Source organism: Chionomys nivalis, chromosome 6 (assembly GCF_950005125.1).
Source record: "Chionomys nivalis chromosome 6, mChiNiv1.1, whole genome shotgun sequence".
NCBI classification, from domain to species: Eukaryota; Metazoa; Chordata; class Mammalia; order Rodentia; family Cricetidae; genus Chionomys; species Chionomys nivalis.
Genome location: NC_080091.1, coordinates 16,740,721 through 16,766,069, shown reverse-complemented (window position 1 = coordinate 16,766,069; position 25,349 = coordinate 16,740,721). Strand labels below are relative to the sequence as shown.

Below are 25,349 nucleotides of genomic sequence, written 5' to 3'. Positions count from 1 at the left end.
ATATACACCCAGACACACACAAATATATACATATACATATGCACACATACACTGAGACACACACATACACACATGCACACATGTACACACATGCACACACATATATATGCACATATGCACATGGACACATTCAAATATACACACATACACATATGTACACACAAATATACACACATACACAAACATGCACACACATATACATGCACATATACACACGGACACACACAAATATATACACATACACATGCACACACAGAGACATACATATGTACACACAAATATATACACATACATACACATATGTACATGCATGCAAGGTACACAATACATATACACATACACAAACATACACACATACATACATATACACACATGCACACATACATACACATACACACGTGCACACACATGCATACACACACACATGAACAGTTTGTTATTATGGATGACCCCCTCTGTGACCATGGATTCTCTGCTGGGAATTTGTTCCTTCTAAGATATTTACATCTCAAAGAGTCATGCATTCTGTTTCTTCATGTAACTCTCATGGATGATCCTCATCAATCGGCCTCATGGACTGCCCAGGTCTCTGAATTTTCATCCTGGCACCTGTGTGATTGTGGGAACTCTGCCTGTGTAGTTGTCCTTCATCCTAGTCAGAGTTATAGGTTCCTGTCAGTTCTCCAGTGAAAACAGAATATTCAAAGTCAGAACGGTATCAGGCTCTTTCTTAAAAGGTGTTTTAAACAGCTCACGTCCCCAGGCCCTCAAAGAACGTTACAAATCAAGGGAACACAATTGGCAGCTACATTATCAAAGACCTTCTGATAATGCAACCATTTAAATTGAATAATATTGTTTAATGGGCTTTTTAAAAGCAGCCGTCCTTTGGAGCTGACACTTCAGCATGATTAGCTTTCGGTCTCATTTAAGGCTACAACAATCCAGGGATAATTACAGTCTTCCTTCTTTTCTGTCTGGAGTTCAGGAGACTCACGCCATGAATATGGAACGCTGAATATCTTCGGTTTGTAAAGTGGACAATAATTTTAAATTTGTGAAACCTGCCATTTTGGGGGCTTAGTCGAGCCCATATAAAAAATCTTTTCCCCATGTCTCTCTCACCAGTAGCTTTCTACATGAAGTGGCTTCTTCAAATTGACTGCCTGTAGACACTAAAAAGATAAAAGTAGAAACATTTTCAAGAATTTATTTCTGTAAACAAAACAATACTGCTTAGTGAGAAGTAGGCGGTGGCATGGGGAGAGGGAGGATACTAAGGAAGGACAATCAACACTAAGTACGCATAAAAATACCACTTGCAAACCCATTGTGTTGTTTGCTAATTTAGAAAAACCTGAAAATGCTGTTTGATTTAGTAAAATTTCAAATATCATAATGTTCTGTTCATTTCTGAATTTCTCAATTAGCCCGTAACACAAATTACTATTAGAAAATATTACTTCCCTTAAAAAATTATGAATAGAGGTGTTGCCTGGAACAAAAGTATTACTTGATACATGAGACTTCAAACATCTGCAGGTGATGTTATGATAAATATTTGGTAATAAAAATTTAAACACTGTACTAGAGTTTTTAAGCCATGTGAAACTGTATTTTGGGGGTTAAAAGATAAATAATCAATGATTTCATGTGTTTCAACGTTCTTTCTAAATTCCCAGAGGAGCCACACACCTGGCTCTTTTCTGCTCTTCAATAGAAAGGTCTCCTTTGTGTTTCTTCTTAGTAAATGAAGGATGCCTTATTTTTATTAAAGGGTAAGCTTAAGGAGGGTTCAAGTCATCTTTTACCAAGCGATGAAGAGGCTGACAGTCTTAGGATAAGTCTAACTAAAGAAATGACTTCCATTGATTAATTTTATATTTTACCAACCATAAAATGAGAAATTTGACATGCTTACCCAAATTTTCTATTTGACAAACCAGTACCTAATTTCAGTAACTAAAGCCTCCTTATAACATACTTTACATCAGAATTTGATATCAACATCTTTTTTTTTCTGATATACCTTTCAGAGGCAAGTGTGCAGTTGTCCTCCATCAGGAAAACCTGACTAACTAAACTGCGAGTCTAAATTCTATACGATGTTTTCCTGTTTGTATCAGGGAACTTTAAACAGTTCTATTTTATTCAGCAAAATACCAGCAGATTAACCACCAGATCTAGAACCTTTTGAGTACCAGGCACTTAAATGGAAGCAACAGTCTGTGGTGAGGAGATTTGTTCATGATCTACATTTCTAATGTCACATTCCTGAGCTTTCTAACTATTATTGGTTCATAAGAATCATTTAAAAAATGTTCCCCAAATTGTGTGATGTCCTTTCTACCTGTGCTTCAAGGTGGACTATTCATAATGAAGAGCATTTGAATTGACTGGCATAGAGCCATACAATGCACACTCTGAAATTAGCATGGGCCCTCATGTTCTCATAGATTCTGGGTTTGGTGTATCAGTGATGTGTATGTCAGTCCTCTGTAAGGGGCCATTAGGATAAGAATGTAAGTGTGAAATTAATTTTATATCCATTTCTTGTTATCATGTACATTGATAGACTTTTAATTTGCTTTTCTATAGCCGAATAATTTAAACCTTTGACTCTTGTTTGCACTAATGAAGTGAATACCTTCAGGTTTGGGGGTGAAAATGTTGGGGGGATGGAAGTTTTTTTCAGTCAGTTTCTTCAATGTGGATAGAATATCCTTATTGTTAAAACTTATTCAGCCTTTGGTGAGGCTGTGATGTCCTCCAGATAGATAAAACACAGAAAGAGTAATTGAATTTGATCTCTTGGCTTCTTTGAGCAGTGCAACTGCTGTGGGACAATGGCCTTGTACTTTGTAAAGTTTTGTCACTTGTATTTTAATAAAACACTGATTGGCCAGTAGCAAGGCAGGAAGTATAGGTGGGGCAATGAGAACAGGTGAATTCTGGGAAAAAGAAAGGTCAGTCTGCAGTTGTCACCTAGCCTCAGAGGAAGCAAGATGAGAATGCCTCACTGATAAAGGTACCAATCCACATGGCTAACATAGACAAGAATAATGGGCCAATTTAAGATGTAAGAATTAGTTAATAAGACTGAGCTAACAGGCCAATAATTTTATAATTGATGTAGGTCTCTGTGAGTTTCTTCGAGGCTGAATGGCTGAGGGACTGGGCAGGACAGAAACCTCAGTCAACAGTGCAACCTGGGAATGCATGGTGTCTTCTAAAGATCGGGACAACCTGACCCTCATGTTATTCTTATTATTCTTGTAATTCTTGTTTTATAAACCCTGAATTCCCAGAAATAGCACATTTTGCATTGGTGTTTCACAGTACAACAGGCAGTCTCCCACTAACTACATTTTGAGTTTCAAGCAAACATAAAATGGCCAAGATACTGAACTGTCTGAGGCTGGGGAGTAGAAGCAATGACCTCCAAACTCGGCTCTTTTGAGCAGCTGCAATTAGTGTTCATGAGATGAGGTCAAGCAATCCCTGATGATGTTTGGTTCATTGTAGGAGTTTTAGTGCTGGGGTGGGGGAGACAGATGAGGATATTTTAGGGTTATAATGTATATATCAGAAGTGAAACTTTCACCATCTTCGGTTACATGTTTGAAAGGGTTAAAATTCTCTATGTAGATCACTGAAGTTTTATTATATAAGATGACCTCAGGAACTGTCATCTCCTTTGAGTTTATACAAAGAATTTAAAGCAAAGGTTTTCTAGGTTACACTTCCTTTTTCAACCCTTTGTCCTGTCAGCTCAATCCTTGATATCTTCATCTGCCGACATGCCCAGATGTGCAGTGAATGTTGATTTGAGCTGGCCCCTCAACCCCTCCCTGCTGGTGTCATTAAAACCAGGGAGGCAGCGGCTCCCCTGGCATCTTTGGCACGGCTTGGCTTTACACTGCGGACTAAATTATTGATGAAGAGCACTTCTGTCGCAGTGTGTTTTACCCACCTTTAAATGAAACAGTGCGGATTGAGCTGTCACTGCTGCCTCACTCCCCGCAACTTCTACATGACATTTATGATGCGGTTCAGATTGCACCGAAGCAATTAATTTCCAGTAGAGCCTGCACTCAGAATGAAGATCCCTGACAATTACCGAGGGCTGGTTTCTCAATGAGCACACGCCACACTCATCAATACAGTACACAAAAGGAAAACATCAAAATATGTGTGAAGGGGTCTCTGGAATTTTGTGGTCCTTTCCTCTCTTCAGATTGAGTTCTGGATTCCAGCACTTAGTGTTTGCATTGTATATTTTTCTGAAAAGAAAGGTGGACCTAGTTTTTCAGCGCACATTTTAAAGATGCCTGCCAAATTTTTTAATAAATTTTATTGACAAATAAATACATACAAATAAACAAATATGTTTATTCTAGGTGAAATTTGTATGTTTGTTTTTGTCAGAAAAATAGTCACTGATATTTGTAGGCATTTTCAAATGATGTTATGACTCTCATTTGCTTTTTAATTTGTCTAGTAAGTGAAATAAAAGAATACATACGCATTTTTATATACATGCAGTACATGTGTGGGCATGTGTGTTTCCATGCATATTTTTCAAAAGATACAATAAATATTTCCAAATGCATAAAATTTAATGTTTGACCAATCTTTATAAAAATCTTGAATCTCATAAATTTTGTAGATTGAAGAGTAATTTTATTGTATTATGGCTTAAAATATATGTTGTTTAGTGTTTTTAATTTCTTCTGAAGGCATCAATATGAAATGTTCTCATAAGTAAATAACCCCCTGGCTTCCTACTCGACTTATTAATTTCTATAGTAGCCTTTTCTTTAATGAATTGACTTTGGTTATGTTAAAAATACTTCATATTCAACAAGAGTGTTTTCTAAATTAATGAGTTTTTAATTTTTTATTTTAGTCTGTTTGTATACCATGGCTTCAAACCTAGTGGCTGAAATGTAGCATGCAAATTTTCTTTATTGCCAAGATCCTATGTAGCTAGACATAGAGGAGTGGAGACTTCTAGTGGTAAACTTTGAACATGATTCAGGAATAATGTAGGAGGTGATTGTATTTGGACAGAGTCTATAATATACCAAACTTTGAACAGGATTCAAGAAATGGATAAGGTAAGTGGTAATTCTATTTGGGTAGGGTCTATAATGTACCAATCAAATAACTGGGGCATCTGGATGTCCCAACTAACACTGCCACACTCTTGTGAAAACCCAGCAATAGAACAGAAACCACTTTATATGCCATTCTTTTGTGTATTCTTTTGTGACTGTCATCATTAGTACACATGTATTACCAGCAGTTGGTGGTCAATGATGGGCAAACACTTGCTGTATTTGTGTATCCTAAATCTTGAGTTTTCTAACCCTTTAAAAACAATTTAGAAAGAAGCTGGAATTTCTCTCTTTCTGCTTTGTCATTAAAGGCATTTATTATGCAAAATTTGGCTTTCTGTACTTCAAGAGATGGTGTTTTAACAAGACAGACTTCAGGAAAGAAATTTTATTTACTGTACTTGCTCTTGTCTCACAGTATACATAATTTAGAGAGATGAATTTAGTTTATTTTTAGTCCATCAGATTTTCCAATGACAAGAACTTTCTCCTTTTCCACATAGTCTCCAAAATAAAAATAAATCCCATTAATTTTGATGAAAATCTTTGTTGCATACTTGGGCGCTTACTTGTGCCCAACTATTGGGAGAAAAATTTATTATGTTTTACAGCTGGCAGATATTTTTCACTAAATCATTTAAAAAGACATAGACTTCAAGACAAATTCTAATTATTTTTTATATAGAAAATGATCACAGCAGTTTGTTGGTCTCTTACTCTACTTCTTGCCATGGTTTACTTGGTTATGCAGAGTGAGATTTTTACACTCTCCTTAATCTCAGTTTGTCAGGTGAGAGCAGCAAACCTCAGTAACTCATGGCTTATCCAAAGCTACAGAGTTACTTGGTAGGGCTAAGAATCTATCCTTGCATCTAAATCCAAGCTTTTACTAGTTCAGTATAATAGAACTTTTTGTGTTCCTTTCAGGATTCAGTAAAATAATCTGTTATCCCTCATATCTAACACTTTTTGTTTTGTTTTGAATTTAGTAATTTTTAAGACCACATACAAAGTATTCCTCTATTAATTTGTAAAAATGCTGATTTTATTTATGTAAGAGAAAAATGCCTATGAAAGTTCACTCTCTAGTTATGTATTTGTCTTTGTAGTTTGAACCCAGGGCCAACTCCTTGCTTTTCTTTCACACAGCACATCATGGAATTTATTTGTAATATATAATCAAACAGATTAAAATAAGAGCAATTTGACTCTTATAAAACTGTACAGTAAACACTTGAAATGGTATTTTATTTATGTGAAGAAATCAATTATAAAATACTATAAGTTACTTTAAGTCTTTTCTGTGTCCTCATTTAATAATTTCTTACAGCCACGTGGGTATGTCTTTCGTTTCTTTCTTTTTTTTTTTTTTTTTTTTTGGTTTTTCGAGACAGGGTTTCTCTGTGGCTTTGAAGCCTATCCTGGAATGTCCTTCATTTCTTTTGATCACAAATGAATTGGATAAAGGCTCAAGAAAATATTTTCATGTTACTTTCTTATTTTAATATGACTATGGGCTTATGGAAGGAGTATTTTCTTCTAGGACTGAAGTTATTAATAAAATTAATGAATGCATGCTATTTCTTGCAGTTTTGAAAGCTCATTGTACAAAATGAAAACTGGGATTTCAAAGTTGAGAGATCAGATTGTCGAGGAACAAGTTATACTTTGAGGTTCCAGATAATTCTAGATTCTTCTAGCACTCAAGGAGGCTTGGTATTGCTAGTAAACTTACTTGAAGTGACTTATTTCCTCAAGGTAATTTCAGAAACCTTAATAGTGCCATCTAATGAATCCAGTTTTATAGATTCCACTTTATGTGTTGTGTTGGTGTGAAAGCTAAAGTACTTTTCATTAAGGGAATAATTTTTTAGAGGAGTTAAAAGGCGGAGAAAATCATCTTCTTCTGGTATTTTTTTTTTTTTGTCAATTGATATATACATCTTTTATGGTGAAAAAATTGTATATTTAGAAATACCCATTTGGACTCAGTTTAGAAGATCCCAATTTTGTTGGTAACACCCAGAGTACCGTAATCAGGAGCCAGAAGAACATTACTTTTTCTCCACCAGGCCTTATGAGGGTGTAGACTTTGGCCACAACAGTGTCATAGAGTTTCTTCACAGCCTCTTTGATCTGGTGCTTGTTGGTCTCAACATCCACAAAGAATGCACTTCTTCATGGCTGACACAGTGGTGAGGGGAATTTGTTGATGTATAGTGGCCAAGCTTTTTATTCCTGGGTATGCTTTTTCAAGGGTATTTGTGCTGCCTCCAGAGTTGCAGGGTCTTGGGATCCTTGAAGGTGGGTGATGGGTGGGTTGTCTTCTTTGTGTGGCTGTTGTAACCTCAGCACTACCTTTTTGACTCTCAAGGCCTTCATTTTGGCTTCAGCTTTGGGGCAGGGGTGGAGGAGAGGTGATTCCTTCTTTGCTTTTTGTGGTGCCCTCTTGGCAAAATACTGTAAGTTATATATTTTTTGATAAATGAAATTTCAAAATAATCAATAGATTATTTCCTATCTTATTCTCTAAATTTCAAAATTAAATATACTGGCTAATAAAATTCAGTATGGTAGAAGCATATGACACATGGAGTTCAGTCTCTGCGTCTGACAAGTAATCATTATTTGCTACCCTCTTTCTATTTTGTTTGTTTGATATTTGAAGTTTTCTTGGGGTGAATGACTTGTTGAAGTCTTGACTTAGTCCTTCTCACATAATACACAATAAGGCCTAGTGTTTCTCCATTCTCAGCTGGTAAGCACAGGAGTATGTATGAAGTTCCATCATTGATATTCCCTTTGAGATTTTAAATCTGAGAAAAGATGCAAAGATGCTGAGCCCACCGAGGGGATCACCCAGGAGTTGGAGGCAAGGCCAGGCTACCTTCATGGTGTAATTTGGTCATGGCCTATGCTGTTGTCTTGCTCTGTGGCTCCTGTGTACATCCCCAGCAGTCTTTCCACTTGTACTGTCAATGACTCCAGGCAGCGTCCTAATACACTCACTTATTTTTTTTAGTTAACTAAACCCGATTCCTGGCACTGACAACCATGGGATTTGCTTAGCTCAAGGCACACCAAACAAAGACAAGACAAATAGTGTTACAAATATAGGAAACCTGAGAAGTGACAACCACACTTTTTGTAGAACAGAGACTCTCAGTGAAATTAAATGTATTTCATTATAATTTGGAGATGCAGTAGAAGTGATAGCTACATTACTTTTACATTTTATGATTATAATTTTATCAAATATACATGAAACCTAATAACTTAAAATCACATTTTATTGAATAATTTGGCATATCTAATGTGTTGATTTATCTTTTGGTATACTCAAGTAAAGCTCAAAGATATATACTCATTTGGTAGTAGACTAAGGAACTACTCCTCTTAATACTATTAATATCATTGACTAAAATGACTAATATCATTGTCTTGTTTCCCCATGAGGAAAAAGATAAATTTTGCATTCTAATTTTGATTTCTCTTACTAATAATCTTTTCTAATTATAATAGAGACAAATATGTCCCTTATTATCTGTCTAATTTTTCACTTTTGCTGTTTTCAATATGATGGAGGTTGGGTGTAGAAAGACAGAGTGAAAGAAATAATTTCACATTAATAAAATTTAAAGAGACAAGATATATATACATGTGGGTAGTGTTCTCTGAATTTACAAAAGTCATAACTGCTCTTGGAAGAGTGAGATGGGAATTTTTGTTTTAGTCTTGTAGCATTTCAAGATCGTTAATTGCCACATTCATATGCCATTGGACTGAAGTGAATGACTCTAATATCAGTAAGTGCTTGTAGAGTACATTTGATCATTTAATAGAAAGAAGAGAATGGTAAAAAAGGAAGAATGTGTGGTTCCATTTGAAGTTACTTCTCATCCTTCAAAGAACAGAACAACACAAGAGAGTTGTATTTGGTTTTCCTTTGCCAGGGTGATAAATATATATTTCTCACACTGATCATCTGTTGTTCTCATTATTAAGTTTCTTTACGATGTTCTCATGTCTTCCTTAATGGGAAATAAACTAGAAATGTTTTGGCATATCTTGGGAAGATAACTGATCCTAAAGCATTAATAGCTGGAAGCCTGTGAATTATTTCATCATAGGATGAATGTTGCAAAAATGTCCTTGTGAAAGTCGCCCTTCAATCCACATTTTAATGAATGTTAAGCACACCTTGGTACCAACAGCATTGTTCCTAGTTCCAGCATCCCAGTAGTTACCATGCCTGTAGTTTATACTAAGATTCCACTATTTCCTTCTTCTTTTTATGATCTTTTGGTAGAAATCACATTCCAGATATTCTGTATATCTTAATCTTTGGAAAATTAAATTTTTTTTTAGTTTACGTCTTATCCCCAGGTCATCATATACACCCTTGTATTCAAAGAGAGTATTTTTTCAAGTGAGTATTGATTTTCCAAATCACTTTGCACTGGCCTCACAGTGCTACTTCTGAAACCTGTTCAGGTTCCAAATTTTAAGAATTCTTAGTGGAATAGAGAAACCCTCAAAGTACTTAGAGTAATTTCTGACTTTTTCTTCCCATTCTCAGATCTTTTGTTTCATTGGTTGGAATTTATGCTCCAGCACCTCACAGATCTCCAGGTTGCTTTCAATTCTGGCCTTGTGTCTATTTAAGTTCTCAGGACTTGCAATGAGTGCTGTAAGAGGCCCCTAATCCACCTCTACGTAGCTCACTTCTGATTCCAAAGCTTATTTCTGACCAGTTGAGCTTCATAAAGCATGAGCTGACAGTATCAACTCATCGATCAAAACACCACTTCTCCTCCATCCATACCCCTGCACTTCAGCTTCATCGGGCTCTTTATCTTTCTCTGACATCTCATAATCTTCCACCTCCCTGGCTTCCCATGCTGCCTTACAATAGAATGTTCTTTAGTCTTCTGGTACTGAAAGACTCTTGTAGAATTGTAAGCAGCCTAATGATGATTTCCAGACAACCACACCACAAGACACTGCCACCTCCTTACTCAGTCCCCAGTGATTCTTCAGTAAATGCTCTATGCCTATTTCTCTTAGAGAAGTGGAGTCTTTGCTCTTTTTTCTTTGCCATAAATTCCTCAGGTCAAGAACTGTTCTTTTCCTTTTCATATAATTTAAAACTTGATATAATCTCTATTATAGGGGTTCAGATAGTTGTTAAATAGAATTCTTTTTAGTCTACAGAGTCCTTGAAAACTGCAACAAAAACTTGATCCATGAGAAAGAGAAAAATCTGGCCATTTTGCTTGTTTTTGAGACTGACATCTCAATGATATTCATCACATGGAAGTGGATGGCAAGTGACAACCTTGTTAGATAGATACTCTTTTGAAGTTCATCTTGCAAATGCCTATGTGAACTTTTGCTCATATTTTTTGTGATGTGCAAACCAGATTACATCATGATTCTGATTATTTTGGTAACAGAAATGTTATAATTTTGATACCAAAATTCTACTTTGGTAACATGAAAGCATTTTTTTTTACTCATTAATAGTTTGTGTTCTTCTTATCTCTTGAAGAAATGAGTCTTTTATTGTGTCATTAATGTCATCGGTACTCCTTTCTGCCTCTTTTAGGATTTGACACTGTGTCTTTTTCTCACACATCCTTAAATTCTTCTTCTTAGGGCCTCTCCTTTAGCCTGGAGTTGTGCACGATTTTGCTTGGTTTTCATGGTCCCACTGCTCAGATTGGCTGGTGGTTGGGTTCGGTGTTATCTCTCCACCGATGCTGCTTTGGGAAAGACCTCTTCCTCCTTACTTCTGTGCATCTCCTCTCGGGGCTGACACAGAAACCTTGTTGATCTCGAGGAAATGAAACTCATCATTCTTGAAGCCCTTTTCTCTTCGACTTGCTGTCTTGAGATCCTCTTCCTGGTCTTTTCAAAAGCACTACATTTATCCTGCTGGACACAATGTAAATATGAGGCATATCCTATCCTTATGCTTAAAGGTAGCCTCAATGTAGACATGACCTATATTAGGCAAGAAAATTACATAGTTATATAGTTCAAAATAATTTTTGAACTAATCTTTTGATATAATATTTTGACAAATACATTAATTCTCATATCATACTAATTTATTCAAAATTTAAAAATTTTATATCAAATTTATGTATATTCAGTTGGAAAGTGTCCCACACATTTAATTCCATACTTGGGAGGCAGAGGCAGACAGATCTCTGAGTTGAAAGTCAGCCTAATCTGGTTTACAAAGTGAGTTCCAGGACAGCTAGGGCTACATAGGGAAACTCTGTTTTAAAACAAAACAAAGCAAACAAAACAAAAATACAATGAAAACAAAACAAACAAAACAACAACAAGAAAACTAAAACAACAAAAATTCAGCTATCTTCAAAAAATGAGAAAGTTTTTTTTTTAAATTTATTTATTTATTATGTATACAATATTCTGTCAGTGTGTATGCCTGCAGGCCAGAAGAGAGCACCAGACCCCACTACAGATGGTTGTGAGCCACCGTGTGGTTGCCAGGAATTGAACTCAGGACCTTTGGAAGAGCAGGCAATGCTCTTAACCGCTGAGCCATCTTTCCAGCCCGAGAAAGTATTTTTTTAAGTGTCTCTCTAAGCATGATATTCTCTTACATGTAGGCTTAGCGGTTGGTTATCTAGGGGCTCCACAACTTCACACTCTTTAGCACGTCAGAGAGTTCCTTATTCAGGTGGCACATTTGGACATTGCACTGTTGACCACCGTCTGTGCCCCTGAAATACTTCCCCTCTCCTGCTGCATTGTTATGGGATGAAGCCTCCAAGATCCCCTGACTTGGCTTGTGAGAAAACAAGTGAAATACTTGTTGCTCTTGACCATGAAGTTATGGGATAGCCTGTTTTATGAATCCCAGAATCTGGGGCGTGGCTATCAGTTAAAGATCCCATATAAGCTTCCCTGGAACACAATAAAGTTGGCGTTCTTGTTTCAAGGATAAAAAAAAAAAAAAAAATAAAATGATGAACTTGGTAGCACAGGTCTGTAATCTCCAGTATGTGGGATTAAATTAAGCCCTGAAGAAGTTACAGAATAAATTCAAAGATAGTCTGGGAAATTAAGTGAGATTCTGTGTTAGAATCTTTTAGAAGTTGAAACAGTGATGGAGGAGGGAACTCGGGAATAGTGTGTTTGCCAAGCACCACAAGGCCCTGGGTTTGATCCCGAGGACCGCAAACAGTAGAATCCTAGAATGTGTCCTACCCATTTTATTTCTATTATAAGCACATCAGTTCTAACACTAGCTACTTCTTTTTTATTACCACACCATTAACTTGCATTGATTGTACAAATTATGCATTCTCTGTATTATGTACATACATGCATACTTCATGCATCGTTTATGTGCCCATCTGTTTTCCCTCTCCATATCATTCTTTCATCTTCCCTCTCCAGCAACCCTCCTATTTCCTCAAAGTCCCTCCTAATGTCTTTTCCCAGTTACTATTGTTCTTTCCGTTTCTAACAGCACTCTTTTCTGCTTACACAAGGCGTACCGACTAGTTTCCTTAAAGGAATGAAAACACGTGTTTGTCTCTCTGTGTCTAGCTGGTTTCACTTAAACCAAAGGCCTTTAGTCACCCTGAACTCGTTACAAATGGCAGACTTTCCTTTATTTTGGTGCATAAATATAATATATTTTCTTTATTCATCCATCTGCTGAGGAGCATCCTGGTTGGTTCCATATTTTGTCTGCTGGGAAGGGGGCTCCTGTAAAACATGGCAGCTGTATATTCAGCTGTTTAGCAGAATGATTTCACCCCCTCCATTTCAATACCAGGTAGTGGAGTTGCTGGTCATATGGTAGTTCTGGTTTTGTCTTTTTGTATCTCCATCATATTTTCTCTAATGCTGTACTAATTTTCATTCCCATAATGCTAAACACTTGTTACCTGCTTCTGAGCTGTGGAGATGCTTTCTTCTTCATCCATGATATGGTTGATGACATTCACGCTGTGCCTTTCTTTCTTCCTTGTTCATGTTCTTGGGAATATAAATACATTTCATGGTAGCAAGTGTTTAATACCTTTTTACAGTTCTTATAAAACTTGGAACTTGAGTATAGTTAGAGATTAATTCTTGATTGTTGAGTGAATAAAACAAAGCTGTGCTTGATTAATTAAACGTTTAAAAGAGAAGCAGGGCCCTTATGGATGAAGGAAGCTACACAGAGACTGGAATACCCAAGAAAGTCATGGGGCCGATTGTCAACTGGGTGACAGACAAGAATTTATATGGATGCACAGGTGAACAAGGGATCAGACCAAGTTCCTTGGATGTTTCAGCTGGGGCTATGTGAACTGGTCTTTCTGTTGGATCCAGGAGACAGATACAGAAAAGGTAATGTAGCCAAGGTTTATTTAACAGAGAAACAACCTTGTTGGGTGAATGTGTGCTTGATCTTGGAAAGCAAAGTCAACAGCATCATTCTCAGGGTGTCACCTGTTACTATGAACTTTATAAGAGATTGGAAATTTTGGTGACTTTAGAGCAAGAAGATAGTAGCACTCTTAGACTGCTTAGGTAGACTGTGGGCATAACTAGGTACAGAAACTCTCATAAGTAAAGAGAATTAGAAAACAAATAGCTAAGTCAAGAAGTTATGAGCTAAATAGATTATCCAACCATTTAAAAATACTCTCTTCACTACAATAATAGACTCTCTTGAAACATGTCATTAAAGTATTGACTTTAAATTGTGGAATTCTTATAATGACAATGAAGGAACATCTTCATAGTATTTTTATACTAGTATTTTTATTCCTTTATTTATTTATTCATTAGTGTGAATGTGTGTGAGCATTGGCACATATATAGAGGTATACGATAACCCAGAAGAGTTCATTCTCTCTCCACCATGTGTGCCCCAAAGATCTCAAATCAGGTCATTAAGGTTGTGCAGCAACTATACTTACCCACTGAGCCATTTCCTAGATCCTGTCCGTACTTTTAGAAAGGAAATAAGTTTGTAGGTTACCATTTTAATGCTGCCTAAAAGGACTTTGGATGTCAGAAACACAATGGACTGATTGTGTGTACGTGGGACCAGTTAACACACGACACAATAATTATGTGCAATAATAAGCCTTTTGAAAATTTGCAATCTCATCAGGACCTTTTGAAAGCTCCTAGGTGGTCAGGGCTCTCTCTAACTCAGGGAGACTCAGTAAAAGACTATCTTGTTGTGACAAGTCAGAGCACAGGAGGACAGCTATTCATAGTCAGTCTATGGCTTCAAGGCGTTTGCCCTCTAGTGGGAATGAACTGCAGACAGCTGCCTGACCTGCTTCCTGGTCTAAATGACTGGGAGATAAAACTGAATTAAAAGCTATTTCAGTGTTAGTATTTCACTGATGTCTGAAAGTGAGAAATGTAGAGAAATAGAAATCCATAGCTATATAATGAAAGAACGGGGAGAAGTAGATAAGAGAGAAGAAAGGAAAACAGAAAGTGGTGAGGACAGCACTGAAGGGGAGAGGATGAAGCGCAGGGTTGAAGGATCAGAGTTGCGAGGGTCAATGTGAGCCAGGGCAAGAACACAGAGAGGCAGCAGCGAAGAAATGAGCTGGACTCGTGGAGGAGTAAATTGATCTGTGATAAAGGAGAGAATAAAAGTAGGAGAAAAGAAAGTACTTCCTGTTTAAATAGCATGTTTCATTTTCAGAATGCTTTGTAAATATTAACTAATTAACCCTCATTGCAGTCCCGGGCGTAAGCATTATTATCATAGTTATTATTATTAATAAGTAATGTAAAAGGGGTCAGGAGGGTTAGACACACAATGCTTTAAATCTTGCACAAGTATTTTATTTCTCTGACATGAAAGCGGTGGCTGGAAGGGAAGTTCTGTTTCAAATTCTTGAATCCGTTATTGCTGGATGAGTACTGTGCTGTCATGCATCTCTCAACTTGGTGACTTCAGAATTCAGGATCTGATGATGCCAACTCACCTGCGAGTCAGCCTTGATCGGGGGACAAAAGGGCCTTTAATTCAGTTTTGACACCTGATTGATAGAACTGTTGTAGCTAGTACCATCACTTCTAAGAACAATGTGTAACTTCTTGAGTGTTCTTTGTTTGTACAATGACGTCAGACCCAGGTGCACCACTTATGGTGCCTAATGGTACCTAACATGGTTTTACAGACATTGTCTTTCTTTGGATGCACTGAGAAATGGGGCGGGGGGGGGAGGGGGCTGTCCCTCTGTTCAGGAAGTTTAATGCTCTGTTCTTTTAATCCCACTTTTGTTTTTCTGGGTGGATGTTAGGAAATAGATTGACTAAACTTTCGAATATATAGAGTGAAATTCACTTTTTATTTCAGTCAGAATAAACAAATGATCATAGACTTTTAATAATATAAAATTGGCTTCCATTTTGTCATTTGTAAGCTAATTATTATTCATGTAGAAATCTAGAATTTTCCTTGTCCATAGTCCAAGAGAGGCTGAGTGGTTATGTGCTTTTTCAATCTGGACCTCTTTTACATTCTCTAAGATGGTCCTTTTTTCAAAAGTAAATTTTAGCATGTATTCAAGTTCATGTTGGAGTTAGTGAGAACTCTTTTGTCCCCTGTCTATACTTTGTCTTTTGCTTTCTTTTATCTAAATATAGTTTACAACCATTGATTTTCTTTTTATTGAAGCATAAGTAAATAGTTCCTTAAACGATGTGTCCAATGCTTATATACAGTTTTCAAATATTTGCAATTAAAAAGAATTTTACTTCCCCCCCCACTTTCACATTTATTACAATGTTGCATTTATTTGTTTAATTTGCATGTGTGAAGGTGCCTATGTCACTGTGTGTGCATGGAGGTCAAGGGAGGTTTTTTTTTTCTTTTGGTTTTTTCCTATCATGCGGACTTCAGGGATTAAACTCAGATCTTCAGCCATGGTGACAACTAAGCTCTCTACCCATGGAGCCATGGCCCAGACCCCAAACTCGCAACTTTAAGTTCACATATATAAAAAATTGTTTTCCTCATGATGTTTAGTAGGCCATAGCTTCTCTTTTACATTGGTCAAATATCTTGTGTCCTGAATTTGAGAACTATTGTCACATAGGCTGTTTAATGCATGCAAAAAGAATCTTTGTCACATAGGCTGTTTAATGTACGCAAAAAGAATCTTTGTTATTTTCGTGTATCTTTCAGATTTTACAGTTCATTTGTGACAAAGAGTTATTAGTTGCAAATAAACAGAAATCTACCTGTCTCATGAATATTGTATTATATTGTTCTTAAAAACAATGGAACAGCTATAGCAAGGCTAACAAGATAAACCTGTAAGTCAGTGTTATATGCTTCCTCAAACCCACAGAACCCACCATCGATAAAGTCATTGTTTGATACAATGTATGGGATCTAGTAAATTTCACCAGGGAATTGTGTTCATTTTAAAGGATACTTAAGTATCTTGAGGTACATTTGTTAACTAGTTTTTAAGATTATTAACTATGCGACCCCAAACAACTTGTCTAGAACAGCTGCTGTCCTTAACAATGTTGACAAAACGCTGCTGTGATGAGCCAAAGAGCATGCAGGGCACCACGGAAGCAAGGCTTTCTAAACATAGCACATTCAGGGACATATGAATTCAAGAGACTGAGACAGCAAGCACATGGCCTGCATGAGTCTGCACAAGACGGGGCTCTTGAGCGGAGAGGAGGAGTGGACACATGCCCCATCCCTCACCTAGAAGTAATCTCCAACTGAAAACCACTTGCAAATGAAAAACTAGTTTTCTCAAGGGAGTTTTACTGAGGGAAAAAACCACACTCAAGGGCAGGCCCCACACACAGCAGTAGATGGTCGATAGAGAACAACTCAGTGGTGTCTTCCCAGTATCTTTGTCTCATAAGATCCTGACATGACTTTATCTTTTGTTTTTTTTTTTTTTTTTTTTTTTTTTAATTTATAGCTCCTTAGCAGAGATATTAAGGCTCCCAGCTCTGTGTTTTTAATGTGATTTCTCTGTGTGTGAATGTGTGTGTCTTTTGTCTATATGTATTTCGTGTGCTTTTTCTTTGTCTCTTCTTCTGTTTGTCTTGTCCTATTCCAATTTGTTTGTTTTGATTTATCTTATTTTATTTTATTATATCTCTTAGATGCCTGTTTGTTTTCTAATAAGAGACAGAAAGGGATGGATCCCAATGGAAGGGAAAAGGGGAGATACCGGGAGGAGTTTGGGGAGTGGAAGCTGTAAACAGGAATTATTTTATGAAAAAAGTCTATTTTCAATAAAAGAAAAATAACTTAAAATGTGAACAAAATTATGAGTTTTGAATTCACAAGATTTCTCCTTTCAGAATTTTATTAGGGAAGATAATGCCCTTCTATGCCCTCCTTATGTTTAGGAGAATAGAATATGTTCTTGGGTTCATCTACATGTGTGTGCTGAAAGAGGAGAAATAATTGTAGTCAAAAGACTCTGGTTTGTTGACAACTTGTTTTAATTCTTCATATCACCAACATCATAAAGTCACTGTAATTTTAAGAGATTATCTTGGCAGCCCTCATTGTCCGCTATGTTCAGCGAGTCCAGTTTTATCCCATGCTTTTTCAGACCCAGTCCAGTTGACTTTGGTGAGTTCCCGATAGAACATCCACATTGTCTCAGTGTGTGGGTGCACACTGTGATCAGTACACACTCTCTGCCGTACTCCTTTCAGAAGAGAGGGTCTTTGTCTGTAGAACCCTTTCAGCCCATTGCATCATCTGGTGGTGTCTTCAACTGAATTCCTTCAGACACGTGCTGTAGCTACAGAGCTACTTCTCGTGATCGTCTCGAAGCTTCCCTGAAATGGTATTTTCTTGAAAGCTGATATTTAATGATGCTTTTAACATTTAAGTAAAATCCTTGAATTTTGAGAATCTCTGCAACAATTGAAAGTGTAGGACACAGGGTGAGCTATTAACTATTGGGAAATTTGTTTCTTTAATATATGCCCAAAGATTGGATAAAAAAATAATAATTAACGTCAAGGATGGCCTTTCAATATGAGTCTGTAAACAATATGGGTGGGATAAAATTAATAAAGATTAGATCAGTTGATCTCTGCTTCATAAAGAGAAAGTCTGGCCCAGAAGTGTAGATTTGCAGTTGTTTGCACGTCAAGACCCATTATGGAAAGCAAGATGATGTATGTTCTCTACCACTCGCTTCCAGGATTCCTAAATTGAACATCGGAGACCGAGTAACAGTGCTTTATATATGCAATTAAACAAGTGATTTTGACCGCAACAATGAGGTCAATTTACTGATGTTTCTTTCATCTCAAGTTGCCACCCCACCCCAGAAAGAAGAAACTAACAGGGTGACATTTCTAGAAATGGGTCCTCCACACTAGCCTAAACTAGCATGGTCAAAGGGATTGTCCTCAAAGGAAACAGAGAGTGCTATTTCCCTTGGCAAAGATACGACAACTTGAAATATACTATTTTTTTTCCCAGCAAGCAAGCTGGCCACACACACATCTATCATTATTTAGCATCAAACTGAAAAGTCTTATTCTGAATGCCAATTCGTACCAACTATGTGGCTCTCAATTATGGAATCTGCAACTGCTGGCTCCGTCATGATCAAGGAGCATGCTGTTTGAAAGACCACAATTTGGCTCTAAGTAATCAATACACTATTTGAAAGCCATCTAGATGCACAGTTTGATTTAGAAATGCCGAGAGTGCTGCACGGAGCCTGCCCCACAAGTCTTGTTAAGTAGGTTTTTCCTGAGTTGGTGAGCTTCGGGTATTTGCTCAGTTCTGGAGACCCCAGAACATTTTCCTTTTCACTGATGTATAGAGGAAGGAGGGCCATGGCTCATAGCTAAACACACATCTCCCTTCCTAGTTCCTTCCTCTAGCCCCTGAAATGAGGAAAGATTAAAATGTAGAATTTAAACTTCCTGTGGGCCATAAACATATAAACTCTCTGACTGAAAGTCATATTTGTCAATTTGAGGCTTTAAAAACTTCTATAGCATTTAATATTTGTTTCGATCAGAAAAAAACCTTCATGTTCATGTCTAGGGTTGTTGAAGTATGAAAAAATATGAATCCCTTTAACAGTCCTAGATTGTCTTTCTGATTTTCAAATCTGGGAAATAGAAAACACTGGAATGTGAAGTACTCCAGGTAAAATAGATTAAAACAAAACAAAAGGCAAACAACAATAACAACCAAAACTTGATCCAGGATTAGACCGCCAACCTTCATTATTATTGTAAGGTGTACAGAAGGGCCAGCATCCAATGCCGAGACCAAGAGGACCAAACCTCACTACCCAGACTGTGCCAACAGTCCAGCACGTTTGCCCTAACTCTGCCCTCTGAACCTGGCTAAATCCTCCAAGGGAAGTTTGTTGTACATTTCAATTTTTTGCCAAATCCGCAGAAACAATTCAACTTTAATGATTTGGTAGTTGACAGGGGTGCAAAAGTGAGCGGTTGCTTCGTTATTAATCTGTGGTGCTCGGCTGATTGAGGAGGGATGTGTGTTGAGGTGACTAAAGTGGATTAGATGGCAGGATGGGATTAGGGCAAGGGCAGTGGCCAGGGAGAGCATAACAATGAGAGGAAAGGAAGAAGTCTTCGGTGACCCCCTGGAGAACTCACTGTGAGCCTAAGAAATATGAATGCAATGAAGATAGTCTGGAAAAAAAAAACACATTTGATTTGGGCTTTTTCCTTAATTAAATTAGAGCCATTTGTAATTGGCTGAATCAGGGTCAGGGAGACAAGAGCAGCAACCGAAGGAATCTTTCCTTTCAAATTTATTATGTTTATAGACCGTTTTGTGTTTTTCCGGCAGCACACGGGGAGGCAGGCTCGCTTACTGTTTGTACTATGTGGTTCAGCTTAAAGAGTTCTGCACGCTTACTTTCTATATACTAGGAAGGAATATAAAACTGTTTGGCCAGCCTGGTAGTGTGGTAGTGACACACCCTTGGAAGCAGTGCCAGTAGTGGGCAGGAGCTCCTTTCTGAGTGACTTCACTGACACGAGGATGGGGAGTGGAGGGGAGGAGGGCAGGGAAACAGCCAGGCACCTGAGTTGAATGCTCTGTCCAGTTCTAAATGGACGTTGCACTGGAGTTAAGGACTATAGGTAGCATCTTCTAATCCTCCCTGTTTTCTACAACTTGAAAAGCTCTTGGAACATGAGGTGTTTGTTTGTGTGTGTGTAGGGGGAATGGGTCAGGTGTGAGGCGGACTGTGAGTTGGGCCCCATAAGTTCCCTTCATGACGTCTCCACCTGCTCCCTGTACCTCGCTGATCATTTCCAAGGGATCACAATTGATTCCTAGCGGAGATTGTTTCAGAACAGAGGATATCTTCTGGTGTGGAGGGGCCTACCTTTTAACAGCAAAACCAGAAATTGTCAACCAGTAAAGGGGTTGGAACTGTCTCTCTCTGGTGGAGCCTGAGCGCCCTCTGCTGCCTTAGAGCAGAAGTGCATGTACAGAGGGCTCCTGCCAAAGCGTTAACACAGGTAAAAGGAAACATCTAAAGATGCTTCCTTCCGAAGACAGATGTCTTTGGGGGAATCACAGCATCTGGCTCCACTCAACTGTGGATCTTTGGACTGTAAAAAAATTGCATCCAGGATAAGCATGCAGTACGCGAGCCCATACAGAATACAGCTTTTTTTTTTTTTTTCCTTTTCACTTGGGCAATAGTGTGGAATTAATTACTCTGGAATGATAGGTATGAGGCTTATTTTTCTATCATGAACTGTTCTTCTATTTCCTCCTTTTTGAGTGATCGGTCTTTCTTTGTTGGCAGGACTAGATTATTGGAACTCCGTATTTGAAACTTCTTGCATATTCTCTTTTGAAATGTGTGTGCTATGTAAACCATGCAGCTCACATGGCAGAAGAACAGAGGCCCAAATCGTGCACAGGTGTCTAGGGGTGAGGAGCATTGCAGCTCCTGTGCTAAGACGTGGAACAGCAGTCAGAGGGGGAGTAACGAGTTACTCTGGGACAGCCATTTTTCAGCCTTGAACTTTACATTGGTTTTATCAATACATGTTAATTTATCTGTCATTTGTTTACTTTTTCTTCTTTTTTGCTTATTCAATTGTTTTATATATATAATATATGTTTATACATATTAATTAAGCTTATTCAATTATTTTCTGTCCTGGCCACAGTTTCCCCTCTCTTCTCTGCTCCCCTTGACTTCCCTCACCTTCCCTCTGCCCACCCCCATCCACTCCTCTTCTGTTTCTGTTCAGAAAGGAGCAGGCCTCCCCTTGTGTCAACAAAGTATGGCATACCAAGTTGAAGTAGGGCTAAGCTCCTCCCCACATATTAAGGCTTCCTAAGGCAACCCACTATAAGGAATACGCTCCCCAAAGCCTGCCAATGCACCAGGGACAGGCCCTGCTCCACTACTAGGAGTCCCATCAAATGATCAAGGTATATAACTGCCATACATATGCAGAGAGGAGCTAAAGATATTCAAAAGGCCAATGGTCATTAGTGATTAAATAGCTCGCAAGTGGAAGGGCTGGGGTTTGAATGTGATCCACTTGTGTCTGACTTTTGCAGAACCTCTACAAAGAGAGAAAGGAAACAATATTCCTGACATTAAGTAGTTTTTTTAAAAATACCTGTGGTAAAATATAAACATTGTAAAAATTATATGATCATCATTTAAAAACTTATAATCTTAACAATATTAATAGCATCGTGCAGCCAACACCAAGATATTTCCAGAATTCTCTTTCCAAACTGTGACACTGCCCATTACACCATAGGAAGCCATTGTCTTTTTGACTCTCTGTGTGTTTGTATATTGTGGATACACGTTCATGTGTGAGTGTGCATGTGCCACAGCACACAGTGGAGGGCAGAGGGCAACCCTGAGCTTCTCTTGATTGTCCATCTTGCTTGACACAGGACCTCTTCTTCACAGCAGGCTACATGGCATGAGCACTTCTAGAGATGTTCTTGTCCCACCTCTGATCGTGCTGTAGGGTTGCTGGGGTTGCACACACGATTCCCAGTCTCTGACCTTTCATGGGTCCTGGGGATCCGACGTTAGGTCCTTATGTTCGAGTGGTAAGTGCCCACTGAGCTATCTAACTGCAATAAAAACCATTCTTCAGCCAGATACAATGGCAGGCACCTGTTGTCCCTGTTACTCAAGAGCCTGAGACAGGAGGATTACTTTATATGTTGAGCTTGTTTGAGGTGAGCCTGAGAAACATTGATTTTAAATTCCATTTAAAAACCAACGAGGGCTGGGGAAGAGCTCAGCCATTAGATGCTTGCTATGCAATGAAAGGCCCATGCTCAGCCTGCCCCACCTGCCTGAAAAGCTGGGCATGATGCTGTAAACTTCTAATCTCAGCAATGGGGAAGGAGAGATCAGTGGATCCCTAGGACTTTCTGGGCAGACAGGTCAGTCTAATCCGGGAGCTGTAGATTCCATGGAGAGACCCCATGTCAAATAAACCAAGTAGATGATTCTAAAGGAGTCCCCATGCATACACACATACCTGCACATGACCACCTGCCCCACAAACGCATGCACATACCCACAAAGATGGAATCCTCTGAGCTGTTCTTCCTGTTAGCGCTGGAAACTTACGTTCTAGTATATATCACTCTACTAGGCACTTTGTTTAAATAGAATCACGAAATATCCTTCTTTCCTGCCTGGATTATTTCATTTAGCACAGTGTCTTGCTGGCTCACCCACGTTCTGGCATGTTATCAGGATTTTATTCCTTTCCCAAGACTCGGTGTGGATTTTGTTTGTTCACTCACTGGCGGTTATAATGATGCTGATTTTTGGTTTATGTGAATAGCGCTGCTGGGAACACTGATATACAAGTATGTACCCACGTCTTAGTCTCCCGTACCGCATGTACGCAGATGGGAAATGCTAGCCATGTTGTCATTTCACATCTCAGAAGCATAGACAATTTAAATAAAAAAAAACATATAGCCTCTCTAATGTGCCCTGTGGCAACTAAGAATCTTAGCAGAAATGTACAAGGACTCTAGCCTGTGTTCTTCCCAACACTCACTGCTTTCTACTCCAGTGACATTTGTGACCTTCCCGTGTCTGAAGAGGTAACTTGGTCTTTGTTTCCCTAATTGCTAGTGAAGCTGAACATCTCTTAAGAGCATCTCTTTTTGTCATCAGGATTTCTATTTCAACCTTTCATTGCTTCATAGACTTCATTGTTTCCAGTTGAACAATATTCTGGCTTTCAATTCATTATTAAATATGTAATTTGCAGATATATTCTTCCATTCCATGAGTAGATTTTTTTCTGTTGTTAGTAGGCTTTATGCATGAAAGGTTTTTCTTTTTTTTCTTTTTCTTCTTCTTGCTTTTTTTTTTTTTTTTTTTTTTTTTTTTTAACAGGGTTTCTCTGTGCAACAGCCCCCACTGTTCTGGAACTCGTTTTGTAGACCAGACTGGTCTTGAACTCACAGAGATCCACCTGCCTCTGCCTCCCGAGTACTGGGATTAAAGGTATGCAGTGTTTTCTGTCTGTTTGTTTGATTTGTTTGTTTGTTTTTAGGCAAAAGAGAAAAACTTGGCAAGCTTTATTCAGATTTTAAAGGCTGCAGAGAACACACTCACGTCAGTATCCAACCCCATCTCTACAGTCCCCATGGACAGACTCAGGTAGCCTCCCTCAGTCTCACTCTTGTCTTCCTCTTTCTTGTCCTTCCTGCCACCCTTGGTGGCCTGGGAGCTGCGTTTCTTACAGCTTCGTTGTTGGGATTCACACCTGGAAGTTTCTCCAGGACACTCTGAAGGGAATCTGGGTCTTGCATCACATTGTAGTCATCCTTTTTTTCTGGCTCAGATGAGTCCAGTGGCTGAGCTGGCATTGATGTCTCCTGACTCTGCTTGGTTAAATCTTGCTCCCTGAAAGACATCTACACGGCGTAGGCAATCTGCTGCCCTTCAGTCATGCTGCTTAGGTCAGGAAGACCTGCACGGCCAAACTCCTGCTGGCTGATGGCCATCTTCAGGAGGCCATGTCCAAGTCTTCAGTCCAGGATGTAGCAATTCCAGCCTGGGCTGCAGAGGCTGCAGCAGCCCCCTGAGCCTCCTCTTCCTGCCTTTGTCGCTGCTCTTTCATAGAAACTCAAATAGATAGGGCCAACTCAAGATCAGCACTGGGGTCTACTGCAGACCCAAAGTTACTGGCACCGAGCCCCAGCATGGTACTGCCTTCAGCATCCAGAATAGGAGAAATGATGAGGGCATCAGTCAATCTGGGCCCAGGGGGCACTGTCGCCTGATGTGATCTGGTTCCTTTCATGCCATTCGATGTTTTCACAAACGCTGTCAGCTTCTGTGTGTTCACCTCCTCTTTCCTAAAATTGATGACTTCAGCATTCATTTTTTTTTTTCTTTAGGCATTTGGCTAGTATCAGCAGCTATTTCTTCTTATCCTCCATGAAGTTACTCACGAAGACAATGGTGTGTATCTTGTGATTCTTGCCCTGCCAGTGCTTCAGAGCCAGATGGGCCATTCGATGCCCATGCAGAAGGGGATTTTGCCCTTGGATCGACAGTACGGAGCTTGGAGAGGATGTGGCCAGTGTCAGCGGTGAGTGTGGTCAGCACTTCACAGTCACTGGCCGGTGTGATAAGGCCCACGTTATTCTCAAAGTTGCTTCGGGTTTTTGAGTTCAAGAGGTAAGATAAGGGCACTCTGCTGGGCTAGCAACTGGGTGGGAAGGAAGTCTCCATGCTGTATGCACTACTGACTGTTGTCCTCAACAAACCATAATGGTCTCTGACACCATCTTGCCACCTTCCCTCTGTGGACTGGCTCTGGGACTCTTGTTTATTTTTTAAGATTTATTTTTATTATTTTTAAATTATGTGTATGCAGGGGTATTTTTGTATGTGAATATTTGTCGACTTTAATATCACTCAGAGAGACTGTCCCTTCTCTGTTGAAGCCCTGGTGACCTTCTCAAAAGTCACCTGGTTAAGCATGTCAGGGCCTGCCTCTAAGCTCTGCCCTGTTCTGCAGTTCCTCATGTCTGGCTTTATGCCACATTCATTTTTAAAGTCAGGAAGAGCGAGAACTCTGATTTTATTTCTTGTCACCACTGTTTCAGTTCCATAGTTCCACAGGAATTCTAGGATATAACTTTATATTTCTGAACAAATATTCATCAAAATTTTATCAGTAGCAGGT

The 25,349-nt window shown here is 38.7% G+C and overlaps 1 pseudogene; it reads right to left on the bottom strand.

Moving 5' to 3' along the window:
• Positions 1 to 23,734: 23,734 nt before the first annotated feature.
• Positions 23,735 to 24,948, bottom strand: LOC130875682 (26S proteasome non-ATPase regulatory subunit 4-like; annotated as a pseudogene).
• Positions 24,949 to 25,349: the final 401 nt, after the last annotated feature.